Below are 13594 nucleotides of genomic sequence, written 5' to 3' on the forward strand. Positions count from 1 at the left end.
AGCAAACCTTGTTATGCAGCTCCTAATAAAAGCTTTGTTACATAATATTGTTATCACTTAAAAAAAGTGTGCTGAATTTGTAATCATATTCTTATTTGTGGCATTTTCATTTTGGAAATACTTTTATAAAATTCAGCTAAGGTGACAAATACTATAGATGCAGTTGTGGTCTTTGTCACATTATGTGAAATTGAAAATTTAGAAACAAACTAATGACTGACCAGCCACAAAATGTTGGCTAAATGAATTTGAAATACATTTTCAATGAAATATCAAAGAATTGTATTCAACTAGATGTAAGTAAATGAGGGAGTTCTTAGTGTATGATTTGAATTATTTCTAAAATATATTAAATGAGAAAAATTCAAAATGTGTTCTGAGAAGGCTACTGTTTGTGCAAAATATCTAGCAAATATGTGAGTCAGTGTGTATTTTTGTCTGTGTGTTCAAAAAAAGATTTAAGACATTCCAAGAGACTGGTGAACATCATATGTGTCTTGAGTTAATTGTCATCACCATTAGCTGCTTTTACCCTACATGTTTTACATGTCAGTGGACTTCAGATTACACTTTAGTGTTTTATTATTGTTTTCTCCCAGTTCTCTGTTACTTTCATGGAAGTACACTCCAAATCTGAGTTTAGCCCTTAGATTTACATTATAAAAATTTGAAGCTTACTTTGACAAAAATTATCTAAGTCAGTGAAAGTGCAATGCGGGCAGGAATTGGAGTAGGACAAGTTATTCTCAGAACTCAAGCTCCAAACCACCTTCTGGATAAAAGCCTAAATTTTTTTCTTCTCTTTCTTTTTTTCTTTTCCTTTCCTTTCTTTACTTTTGTTTCTTTCCTTTTCCTTGTTGTGTTTCATTTTATTTATTTGTATATTTATTTTGATCTTTATTTTCATGATACAGATCCTTATGAATAAGGACATATAACTGTGTTGTTTCATGGAAGGATCGAGAGTTGATCTGAGGCTTCAAGAAACAACTTAACTGTCAAAGTAAAAAGTACAGAAAGATAATTAAAACTTTGGAATTACCACAGCAGTCCACAACTTTCTGTGTTACATCAGAGTTACCTGTTGTCAACAATGATCCAAAAATATCAAGGAAAAAAATGCCAGAAATAAACAACCAGGAAATATTAAAGTGTGTGCTATTCTAAGTAATATGATGAGCTTTTTGCTGTTCTGCTCCGTGCCACTCGGGACATGAATCATCACTTTGTCCAGTGTATCCACACTATCTCTGCTCCCAACTCGTTATTCACTCGGTAACTGTCAAGGTTATTAGGCCCACTGCTCACACACCATAGTACTTGTGTTCCAGGAAGCTTGGTTGTACTTATTATGACCCCAAAGTGCAAGAACAGTTATTTTGGCAATTTGGGTATGCCATAGAGAAGGCATAAAAGCTTCCTTTCAGTGAAAAGGTGAAAATTCTTAATACAAAGAAACACAAATCCTATCTTTTTATGGGTGACAGGATGAAACTTGTGAGAAATTCTCTAGTGGATAAAAAACTTTATGCTAGGTTTGCTGTCACATCTGAAAGATCATAGTCAGTGAATGGTATGCACTTAGTTATGAATAAAAAGACATTTCATTTGTGTGTGTACATGTAGGAAAAACATAACAAAGAGAAATTTTGATATTACCCATAATTTTAAGGACAGGCTATCTTAGCACATATCCCTCTCAAACAAGGAAGGGCTCATACATTTTAAGACATGATAATGGAATTAATGTGTTTGATGAATGGTTAGAGGAGGTTTGAGATTTTTATGGAGTCCTCTTTGGGGAGAGGAAAATAAAATTATGAAAACAAAATTAGAAGCAGCTTCCTCAGGGACCTGATAAGCAGGAAGCTCTGAAGCTGAAATTTGATTTGCTGAAACTAAGAGTACCTATCTGTGCCTGTTGTGAAGGAGAATTGGGAAATTCTAGGGGGGATACAGAAAAGTGAAACTGCAGAGAACAAATGAGACACTACAGACTTAACAATCCCAGAATGTTAAAACTCACCGTGACTTCTCTAAGTGCCAACATGCTGTTGGAAGCTTTCCACAGTGTCACGAAATGTGGAAACCGGTATCATTAAAAGATTCATTTAGAGAGTGGCTTCACCAAAGAATGGAGGCAGGCATGAAGGTTTCATTGGAAGGATGTCTGTGTGCTTCATGTATATTGGCCTAGTGAGATTTTGTGTAATGTGCTGTGTTAGGACTTGCGCTCCTTATGAAAATTAGAACCTTTACATGGATGCTAAAATTGACAAAATAAGCATTGTGTATGAAGACAAGCTAATATTGCTTATTTAATGAGTATTTTGAAGCAATAATGAAGGAATTTGGAATTTTCAGTCTAGTGGTTACTGGGTGACTCCAATGCTAGTGCTCCCTGAGTGGTTTTGAACCACATGTCTGAGCAGTGAAGTACACATGTTCCCAAACTGCTGACCTCCTGTCTGTACCATCTGCCTTGGGATCAGAGCAGCCCTGAAATCCACCAGAGCTTCCTGCCCACAAGGAGCCCTTCTTGTGCTGCTTCTTCATTCGCAAAAAAAGCAGAAATTTAATATTTTTATATACTGGCTAAATCTTAAGTTTTGTTTTGTTTTAAATAATTTGTTTTATTTACTTGAATGTATGAGAGACACTAGAGAGAGAGAGGAGAGAGAGAAAATTCTATCATCTGCTAGTATATTCCCCATATGTCTGTAACTCCCAGGGCTGCAACAGGACAAAGTCAGGTGGTAGGAGCTCAAGCATGGGTGTCCCACTTGGGTGGCACCGATCCAACTATGAAATTGTCACTATCACTTCCCAATCTTTATAGGCATGAAGCACCAACTGGGAGCAGAACTGAGACTCAAACCTAAGCACTACATTCTAGGAAGTCAATGTTCTAAGAAGTGCCTAAAGTTAATCACAACTGCTTGCCTCCAAAGTAGTAGGTTTTATAATAAAATTTTAAGATATTTTCTTGAATTAGTTAAGATCAAATGTAAAAAATTACTTGGATAAAGGAATTTTCATTTAAACAAAAAATTTAGTTATTTTATTGGAAAGTTGGATTTACAAAGAGAAGGAGATACAGAGACAAATATCTTCTATCCGAAGGCTCACTCCCCAAGAGGCTGCAAATGTCAGATGGTGCAATTGCTGGAGCTGGGCCAAGCTAAAGCCACAAACCAAAACTGGCAACTTGGTCTCCATGTAGATGACAAGGGCCCAAGTCCCTGGGACATTGTCTGCTGACTTTTAAGGTACACTAGCAGGAAACTGGATCAGAAGTAGAGTAGTTGAGACCTGAACCATTGATCTAATATGAGGAGCCAGCATTGGCTTGACCTGGTGTGCCACAATGCCAGTCCTTTAATTCTTTTTATTGTTTTGTTGTTGTTGTTGTTCAATCCTAGAATTTTTAAAATCTGTGACTACTAAGTCCATAAAAGTCTACAACATGACAGAGCTACAGTTATTGCCACCAGGTGCCAAGGTGAAATTCTTGGCAGATTCAGGGTTATTGGGATATAGAAATGCTTTTCTTTCTCTGCAAGCCTCTACTGACCCAGGCAACTCAACACCACCATTCTACTGCCTGACCATGACACATCTCACTATATAGTCTCATTATATTCTATGCATTTCAGGGAAAACCACTTCTTTAATTGGTTCTATTACAGGCAATTTGTTGCATGTGATAACACAATTAGTATATCAATAGAATTCATTAGGCAGTGAAAAATGTGTCTTCTGTTTTACCTCACAGCATTCCTCATGGATTAGTATCATGTCCACCATCTAGAGCATAGCTAAAAACCTGAGGCCTAGAGAAAAAATGACCCAAGACCACAGATCACCTCTAGCCATCTTAGGCACAAGGTCTGACTGTTCCGGCTCTGGCCTCTGTTACAGCATGAAGTTAGAGCATGATGTTCAATGTTATTTGAAAAATTGTCTTTGTGCTAGCGTATGTCTCCTTTTGTTATCTTTTCCAGCCCTAACCCCGAGTGCAGTCACTTGGCCCCATCCAGTACAGCAGGCAAAAGCTCACAGGGTCGAGACTCTCTTTTCTGTTTTCTAACTACTCTGACTGTTGTAAAATTGTGTCGTCCTAAGACCTCCTGCGTCTGCTCTCTGACACACCCAGAACCCCACCACCCGGCATAAGATCAGTTCAAAATTATAGTAAAATTTCTTGTCATTTCGTCTTCTTTCACATGAAAGCTTTCTGCAATGATGTGCATAAATTCTGAGATAAATTTTCAAGCAGATAAAGAAGGCCTTGAGACACAAAGAAAATTTTAAGTTATTATAAATCATCAAAATCATTAACATTCTTTTCTTTCTTTTCTTTCTTTCTTTTTTTTTTTTTTGCTACTGTAACCCTTAAGGTTTTTATTTTTTTAGTTTTTTATGTTGTTGCATTCTCATTATCCATGTCATTCCTGAGATCAGTACTATGGAAGGCATCTTGGGACATAGAACTACTGTAACAGAAATCAAAGAGGAATGTGTCTTCTCTGATGTTTTGTTTAAACTTCACATTGTCGCTTTTAATGGATCAAAATCAACAAGTATTTTTGAGTGGCGGTGAAATTCTCAGTGTTTGCATATGCAAGAGAAGCAGGAAACCATGACTGCCTGAAGGCAATTCAAACCTGGGCTGGAAAACAAAGTAAACTGAAATTTAAAAAGAAAGATCAGATAAGAAAACATGCCAAGAGCCTGGAGATACTAAGAAAAAGTGAAAAAGAGAAACTTTGATAAGAAATGTATTGAGTGATCAAAAATGAAGAGAACCTCCTGAAGGACAATACAGGGTTATTTAACGGTGAAGCTTCCTACGTTGGACTGTTGGTGGTGTTTGGGAGTGAAATGTGACTACAAAGCGGTACAGTCAAATTCTCAGAACTCCCAGGCTGAGAAGTCACTGCACTTTCTCTGGAGGTTCATCCACACTACTCTGAGCATAGCTTTCATTAGCTCAAGAGCTCTGACCATCTCATTCTTGACGTGAGATGTGAGAAGGAAGCTGTCTCTCTCTCTCTCTCTCTCTCTCTCATCAAGCAACACCCCATCTTCTGGCTCTCTCCTAGGAGGTGCTTTCCCTTTCACACTTCTTTTTTTTTTTTCCTGCTTTCTGTTTTCACCCGGTGCTTTCACAAATAAAACTTCCCTGTCTGCAACTGGAAAAAAATGAGGAGCTCTGTTGAAAAACACAGACTTTCTGCATTCTTTGTTAATGGCCAGTATTAAGAGAAACTGTGAACACCTTGAAAACAAATAACTTTTCCATTTGTCAAACTACTATGATGAGGCAACAGTGATGCACCTAATTATTCCTCTCTATCTTGGACATGGGAAAATCACATTCAAATGCTTTTAATTTGTTTTAGAATACCCCTAGAGCAACTACACGTGCTATTCTAGAAACCAGTATTTGGCCATTCAAAAGACCTAACATAATTCTATAAATGTCCCTCAAATTTTTAAGGCCTCAGAAGGATGTTAGTAGCATACATCAAAACATTTAGACCACTTTTTTTCAATTGACCAAAGTTTCACTGATGAACTCAAAAGATAAGGTCTTATGCTTGTAGTAATAATACAGCACTTTGTAGTTCTGACAAACCTTTTATCTGAGACCCTCAGGCACATTAAAGGAAAAATAGAAATAGGGGAAATGGAAGTAATAATAGCACAGTTAAAGTAAGCGTAGAAATATTCTTTATAGATCAAGGTCAAGGATTTCCAAAATGGTTCAATAACATAACTACATCATTCCTGATCTCATACACAAATGCAGCAGCCCCTACAGATTTGAAATAGAAAACAGCATAGAAATGGAAACTACAAAATATTTCTCCCAAAGAACTTGAGTCTTGCTATAGGTCTTCGAGGGTCAATGTTATAATGTCTTTTGAACCCTACTATAGTATCTTACCTATTCACTAGTGAAGTTGTGGTTGTCAGTGTCCCACTAGTAACAAAAAAAAAAAAAGAAAGAAAAAGAAGAAAAAAGAAAGAAAGAAGGAAAGGAAGAAAGGAAGAAAGAAAGTAGGAAAAAGTTGCAACAAACGATGTGATTTAGCACCACATGCCTCATCAGTTAAATCATGTGGAAATGCAGACACAATTCAGGCACACAGGATAGAAGTGATCTCCCAGAGTGTAGCAGACATCCCTGTGAAATTTGTAGGTAGTATGACTAGAAATCTATGTGGCCAATTGCATGGCAAAATCATCTAAACTTGCGTTTTATGAAATTGCAATACACACACAAACACACACAGCAACAAAACATTTATTTTTTTAATCCCTCTCTGCAACTTGCACTAAACACTTCCTGACATATTATTGGAATATTCGTATTTTTTGACATAGTTTGGGAAAGTAGTGAAGTAGAAGTTTGATTCCTGTAGTCACTGAAAGATTTTTTGACTTCATGTCATATATATGTATATATATATATGACTACAGATAAAATATTTTAGTTTTCTAAGCCTCAGTTTATTTTCCAATAAAGTGAGGATTTTTGTAGTAGAGAGCATAAGCCTTAGTTCTTTCTGGCAATAAAAGTCTGTGATTCTATTTGAAACATTCATTTAGAGCTTAACATCTGTAAATATGCCACATGGACCTTATGCTAAATTCAGATGGATTTATAAAAAATTTGAGTTCATAAGAAAAAAAATCATCAATGTAATAATCATGACTTTCTCATGCTCTTTTAGGTGAATTCCCCTACTTTTGCATCAGAAGGGTTCATTTTTCTTTGCTTCGTCATGAACGCATTATTAAATATTATTTCTTACACAGTAAACTGATTTAAAAGATTGCTGAGGTACCATCTGTAGATGAGAGTTCTATTTAAAGAGCAACACGTTCTGCACAAGAAGGAGCACTAGCAAAGCACGCTCTGCGTTTTATTTTTTGTTGGTGCAGGGAGGCTGCCCTGCAGTTTGTCAGTGTGTGCCGGACATCCTGTGCTTGTTTCTGCTGTGAGGTATGGTAATGTTGAAAGACCTCTGGCTTTGTGATTGGCACCTAAGTTCCCTCTTCTCAGGATTCTAGCTTGGGAGAGTTGTAAAATGCAGAAAAAAATGCCAATTACATATTTTTGAGTCGTCAATATAGGAAGCTAGAATAGAAACTTCCAAGAATTTCTTTGGATGGTTTGCTGATCCATTGAAGAAATACCTCTATATGTCTACTCTACCTGCACGGCAGGTACCCTACATCTGGCTGCACATCAGAATGACCTGGAGACATTTTAAATGGAAATGGAAATGTCTGAAATGGCTCTTAGTCTCTAGTAGGGTTTATAGAATAAGAATCTGGGAGTGAACCTCAGGGAACTATTTCAGAAAATTTTCCATGTAGGTTAATCCAATCTGCAAGGTACCAGCATGTTGACCACAGGAAAGGAACAAAAATTGAGCCTTATAGAACCCTTAGAAATAATTGTATTCCTACTAAGTTTATGAAAAAGTATATAGATTTAAAGTGTAATTTTGGGAAATAACTTAATTCATAGCTTATCTAAGTAGTAAGCTGTTTTTATAGCTGGTCGGTTACGCTTCTTTCCTTTTTCTTTCTTTCTTTGAAAGGCAGAAGTTCATACAGGCATAGAACAGGGAGAGACTAAACAATGTCTTTGGTATTTTTATTGTTAGTGTGGAAATAATGAGACAGCTAGGTATATACTAACATAGAAGGAGGATGTTATTGTAGTTGCTATTTAGAATGGATGGGGTAGCAAATACTGATTGTCTAAAAAATGCCAGTGCCCTGATTTGGCACTTTATAGGTATCATTTCACCAAGTCCTTCTAGGATATTAAAAATGCTCATTAGTGTTATCATTAATACAGATGAGTAAAGAGAAAATCATCTACTAATATGATAGTAAAGGAAAATATAATGGCACTGCTGCCAACAAGACGTGTTGCTGAGAGTAAGGATATTATATTGAAAGTACAGTTATTAGAAGTATACATGTGAACAGCTGAAGATTTCTCATATATTTTCTAGTACTCATATTCCAGGGTCCTGACATCTAGAATCTTACTGTCCTAATAAAACAAAAACAAACAAACAAACACACAAAAACCTTGGATAATATTCTCCATAGAATTTAATTAGTGTAAGAAAAGAAAATAAATAAATCCTAACTGTAATGACTTGAGGGCTATGTATAATACGTGCCCAGGCAGAACTCCATGCCATGAACTCAGTGGGTTTTCAGAGCTACCAGCTAAGAAAAGCTACTAAGTGCTTTTCTTCATGAGTGGGGATCCAAGAGTCAGCAGACGGTGAAGGAATGCCCAAACAGTCAAAGCCAAAGACAAGAATCATAGGGAGGGAAGAAACATTTTTGGAAGAAATTCGGTCTCTAAGAAAGGGAAGATCTAAATAAGCAAGAAATAGAGGCAATATTGAATTTACAAAATAAATATACATTGACATAATCTAATATTCAGAGAATTATTGGAAATTAATGACATTGAAAACTTAGGGAAAATGGTTTGGCTGATAAAGCTAAGAATGCCTCCCCTCAAAAATTTTTTTGTTGTTGTTTTAGTTAGTACAAAGAAAGAGAATGTGATAGATGTGAGAAAAGAAAGATAAGAAGAGTCATGCAAGTTCAAAAGACAAAAGAGAAAACAGGGAGACCTTCATCAAAGAAAACATTTTAAAATGAGCTGAAGGACGTGTGATCATACTGAGTACAAAGAACAATAAAATGTGACCTATGTTACAACAATTATGATGAAAATTAGGATACTGAGGGAAAAAAGAAGATGCTAAAATATCGTCAAGAAACAGCATTTCAAGATAATGACCAAAAGACAAGAATGGCATCAGCCTTCCCAGTAATAACAGTAAATTTTTAAAAATGATGGGGAAAGAAAAAAGAGGCGGACCAAAGGTCCAGACTCAACTGAACAAGATGGGTTCAACTGAAAAAATATAATAGACTCCTCCAAGATTATGAGAAAAGAGGTCCTATGTTGACACCTGTTCTCTGCAGTCAGACCACAGTAACTCAGAGGGCTCCATGAGTGGTCACTACACAAGAAGAAATAGAGTGCTCATCGATTTTAATGTATTGCAGAGGATTAGCTGATTTGCAGATTGTTTGGTTTCAAACTAGTGATACTTAATAAGAAAATTAAGCAAGCTATGAATGAGACAGTTGCTATCTTCAGACGGAAGAGGAAGTTGTGCAGGAGAAAAAATGAAAGTTTCTTTAACTGACACTGAAAAATGACATCCTGTATTACTTAGCAATGAACACATTCACATTGTTAAGATAAACATTGAATGTGAATATAAATAAAATCATTATGATGATACAAGAGAAAATGAAACTTGTATGTGAATGAAACCAGGGACCCATGTAGAAAGAGGGGGTTGAGGAAAATGGATTCTTAACTGCCACATGAGGAAATAAGTACTTGATGTCTGTAGCTGTAGTGAAGCGACCAAAGAATGTCTCTTGGAACAGGTGCAGGCACTGCGAGCCGAGGGAGAGAAAGCAGCCTGGTGGAAACATTTGCTTCTTCAGACTATGAGATGCGTTAATTTGATAAGAAGTCAAATTAAACATAAACAGAAGCCTATCTTAGAATACTTCATTCCCAACCTACTATACCATAGTGATTTGGAAATCTGGTGACACAGTTTGATGATTTTATGGATAACACACACCCACAGAAATGCTATAAAACAATGCAATGTTGATATTTATATTAGCATATCTTTGTAGGAAATTCCATAGCTAAGGAGTGGATTTCTTAATTCTTATGTTGCAAAATAGTGATTTAACAGATAAAATACTCCTACTCTGCCAAAGACTGATACTCTGTTCTTTTAGAAGTGGTGATCAAGAAAAACATAGCTTTCCCAACAAGGGCATTTTTCCAAGAATTGTTGGCAAGCCATATTTAGGTCAGTTTTCATTAAAAGAAGATACACTATACACAAATGTGCATGAAAATAGGAATTTGAAGACAAGGAGTAGGTCTTATTACAAAGGGGAAGAACACACATATTGTTTTATATACTGACTATTCAAAAATTCTTATTTGGGAAACTGTCCAGTAACACTACAACTCCGCAATCTGGTTTACAAACTTGTTTTAAACCAATCCTCAAGATTTTCACATCTTTTCCTCTAACATTCCATTTTCACAGCAACAGCACTTCTAGTAACCGCTAGAAATATATTAGTAAAGCTTTATTTTCAAATATTTAGCCATTAAAATTCCTGTCATTCCACAGCCTGGCTTTTACACGTTCTAGGACTGCAGTCTCTGTTCGTTTCCACAGAGCAGCCATTCCCCAGCGGGTGCTGGGAGGTCATTCACGTGCTTTTTGATCCCCGAGATTCTACTGTCCCTTGAGTGTTGTTCATTCCACTTTTCTTCCCCAGAAGTTTCTGCCCTTCAGGTTTGACTTTCCAGTTTCTTTCTGGTTTTCAAAGTCCAGTTAGAAACGATTTTCAATCATGAATAATCATTAGATTATCCCAGCTGTAATATTTAATTGTAGAGTTGTGTTATTTTTTAATTAAAAATTTTATCAAAGAGACTTAAAAAGGAGTACACAAGAACAGATATACATACAGCGTGTTTTAGGAAAGAGAGGGAGTGAGAATGAGAAAGCTCCCATCTGTTGATTCATACCCCAAGTACCTGATGATTGTAGCTGGATTAGGGTCAGTAGCTGGAAACCCAATTCAGTCCAAAGTCTTCCACTTGAGTGGCAGAAATCCAATCACTTGCACCAATTCCACTACCTTGGTTGGCCCACAGTAAGAGGAAACTGGGGTAAGGACTGAAACTAGGAACCAAACACAGGCATGGCAAGGTCGGACACAGGAGATGCAAGGTATAATTTATTCTGGAGGAGAATTCCTCCCAAGCTATAAAACTGTGAAATCTGATCAGTTGCAAATTTCCCAAATACAGCAGTAGAACAGGAGTAGCAGAGATGTTCCCATTCTGAAAGTGAGAAACTTATAGGAAGAAAAGTGTAATGGGCCACAAATCTACCAAGTCAGCTTCCATTAGATCCTAACACTTGAGACAGGTCCTTTTCATTTTGATGTTGTTTTCTTTCCACTTCCATTGTAATAGCTGCATCACACCCTGCATAAATCATAGGTTTTTCAGTGCAGTCATAACCTTCATTTGTTTATTTTTTTTTGTGTGTTCACCTAGTTGACCAGAGTGAGACCATTATTTTTTTTGTTAGTTTGTTTAAGATTTATTCAAGTTTTATTGCAAAGTCAGATATACAGAGAGGAGGAGAGACAGAGAGGAAGATCTTCTGTCCCATGATTCACTCCCCAAGTGACCATCACAGCCGGTGCTGTGCTGATCCAAAGCCAGGAGCCAGGAACCTCTTCCAGATCTCCCATGCGGGTGCAGGATCCCAAGGCTTTGGGCCGTCCTCGACTGCTTTCCCAGGCTACAAGCAGGGAGCTGGATGGGAAGTGAGGCCGCCAAGATTAGAACTGGTGCCTATATGGGATCCCAGAGCTTTCAAGGCGAGGATTTTCGCTGCTAGGTCACCGCGCTGGGCCGGAGACCATTATTTTCAAATCTTACCCCCTTTTCCTCCTGAATCTGGAGGAATGGGGGAAGATAAGGGAAAAAGATACAAACAGTCTCCCTACCACCCCAGTACTGGTGATGGGGAACAGCCGCCCGATACTATCCCAGAGTCCCCCATGTAGGGATCTGCTCTGATGGTTCTGCTGGAGTGGCTTTGATTGTTCTGAAATGCTGTCAATTTCATTGACCCAAGGATGAGGAAATCCCTCCAATGTCTATTGGCTGACACAGTCCACCTTAGAGTCTCCATTTGCCCGGACATTTGCTGTCAATGCTTGGCTGGGTAGTTCAGCAATTTACTCTACTCTCCTTCCTCTGCTATTATACCACATGCCCTCTGTAGGCCCCAATGGACTGCCATAGCCTCCAAATGCATCTGGAAATGCCATCCACTGCTCCTTCTATGACACTGAAGAGCTCCAGTTCTGACACATGCACTCCACAGTTAGACCACAGGTAGTATGATTCTCCCCATGGTTGGGGTTCTGAGTCCAGTGGTTCAATTGGAAATATCCCCACAGATATTTAAGGTAATCCCAGACCTGACTCTTGCGTGTGATTTCCGGTATGAGATCTGGCTCAGAGTGTCACTGATGTCAGCCTATGCTCACACATTGCTAGTTGTAACTGCTGGGTCAGTTCTGTCTCCAGTCCTGTAACTTATATAAACCAGTGCATGCTGTGTCACAACCCAACCCTGTTCACCTGTTCACACACCTGGCAGTCATGTTCACCAGTGGAACTTTCAGCCTAGTTGGGACAACCTGCAATAACCCTCCACCAGTCCCTGTCCCAGTCCTGGGCCCTGGGCTTGCCAGTAAATGCAGCAGACTGGATCAGTCTGTTCCATATCCATTCAGCTTTTGTGTACTTCAATGGTGTTGAAACTTAACTCAATGGATCCCACTATTCAACCCACACTCATGCTTTCATGCACCACCAACTGTGGTAGACCCTGCTAAATAAGAAAAATAAAAACAAAACTAAACAAAACCTTGCTGCTAGTCACTGCTGAATGCCTAGTCAGCCAGCAGCAGAACCTGTATGATTCCATTTCCCAGGGTAATCAGACAAATACAGAGTGATAGGTTGATTGCATTGGACTGCTATTATCACTGAAGGAGCAATACTTTTTAAAGTTTTATTTACCTCTCTGAAAGGTTGAAAGAAAGAATGAAAGGCCTGGCATGAAAGATCTTCTGCAAACATCTGCAATAGCTAGATCTGGTCCAGGCTGAAGTCAGGAGCCTGGAACATCATTGTGGTTTCCCACGGGTTGAAGGGATAAAGGCACATAGGCCCTTCCTAAGCACATTAGCTGTGTAGGAAGCTGCATAGCAAGGACACGATACAAGCACTCTGATATGAATTGTTGATATCACAAGTAGCAACTTAAACTGCAACTTCAACATCTGCTTGTTTTTGTTCTTAGGGAAATAAACACCAACTCTATCTATAGATTTGCCTTTGCCACATGCCCTGCTTCTACCAAGGTTAACATCTAATCAGTCACAGAATGCTTTGTCAATATCATACTAGTTCACCTGTGCTGCTTTTGGTCTAAGAATGCACTTGTAAATCAGATGTGGTAATAAGCCCATACTCCTGGAATTCCCACTCTTATCAGGTCCTCCAGTAAGCAACTGGCATATTAGTGTGGAAAAATGGCTTGTTGTAGACTCAGTTACAGTGCCTGCTGAATGGAAATACCTTGTAACTTGGTGAACAAACTCCTGTATTAACATGTAATATACAGTAGTACTTTCTTCATCAACAGTATTCATAGACTTAGGAATTAAAAGTTAGATGCATCTGTCACCACACAGTATTGCTCTAGTGACCACCAGAAAATGTTTTCTTCATTTTTCTATGACCTTAACCTCCTCAGACCTGGAGGCACTAGTTCCAAATGTAGTGATGCCATCATCAGGAGGTAGAACAATGCTTCAATTGAACTTAGAG

This window comes from Ochotona curzoniae, unplaced genomic scaffold (genome assembly GCF_017591425.1).
Source record: "Ochotona curzoniae isolate NIBS_2020 unplaced genomic scaffold, NIBS_Ocur_1.0 contig_4612, whole genome shotgun sequence".
Classification (NCBI taxonomy): Eukaryota; Metazoa; Chordata; class Mammalia; order Lagomorpha; family Ochotonidae; genus Ochotona; species Ochotona curzoniae.